A 1,033-nucleotide genomic window follows, 5' to 3' on the forward strand; every position below is an offset into this window, starting at 1 on the left:
TGTGTAAAAATTGGAACCTTCATACACTACTGGTGGGAACACAAATGGTGCAGCTACTTTTGAAACAGTTTGGTTGTTCCTAAAGATGTTAAACACTGTTAGGTGTATAATCAAGAGATAGGAAAACATAAGTAGATACAAAATTTGTGTATGAAAGTTTACAGCAATATTATTCATAAAAGACAAAAAGTGCAAATCACCCAAATGTCCATCAATTAATGAAATTAATTAATGAAACAAAATGTAGTATATATCATACAGTGGAATATTATTTAGCAATTAAAAGTAATGAAGTATTGAAACCTGCTACAGCATGAATGAACCTTAAAAACATGCTAAGTGACAGAAGCCAATCACAAAAGACATATTAATATGATTGCATTAGAATAGGCAAATCTATAGGGACAGAAAGCAGACTAGTGATTACCTACAGCTGGAACCAGGGGGATTGGAAACAGGAGTGACTGCTAATGGATATGGTTTCTTTTTTAAGTAATGAAAGTGTTCTAAAATTAGACTGTGGCGATGACCAAACAATTCTTTGAATATACTGAAAACCACTGAACTGTACACTTTAAATGGGAGATGTTATGGTATGTAAATTATATCTCAACAGAGCTATTTCCTTTAAAAAGTGAATCAATAATACTAATGAACTGAATGTTTCATTTCACATTTTTTTTCTATTTTTATTTTAACTCGGTAGAGTTTTATTAGTAACTTTAAATAATTTTTTTTAATTTTATTTTGTCGATATACAGTGTGGTTGATTATTGTAGCCCATTACTGAAACCTCCCTCCCTCCTCCCTCTGCTCCCTCCCACCCAACAATGTCCTTTCTGTTTGCTTGTAATATCAACTTCAAGGAACTGCAGTTAGGTCTTCTTCCCATCCCCCCCACCCCCGGTGTGTGTGTGTGTGTGTGTGTGTGTGCATGTGTGAATTTATTTATTTATTTTTAGCTCCCACAAATAAGTGAGAACATGTGGTATTTCTCTTTCTGTGCCTGACTTGTTTCACTTAATATAATTCT

The sequence above is a fragment of the Galeopterus variegatus genome, unplaced genomic scaffold, assembly GCF_000696425.1.
Source record: "Galeopterus variegatus unplaced genomic scaffold, G_variegatus-3.0.2 Scaffold3676, whole genome shotgun sequence".
NCBI classification, from domain to species: domain Eukaryota; kingdom Metazoa; phylum Chordata; class Mammalia; order Dermoptera; family Cynocephalidae; genus Galeopterus; species Galeopterus variegatus.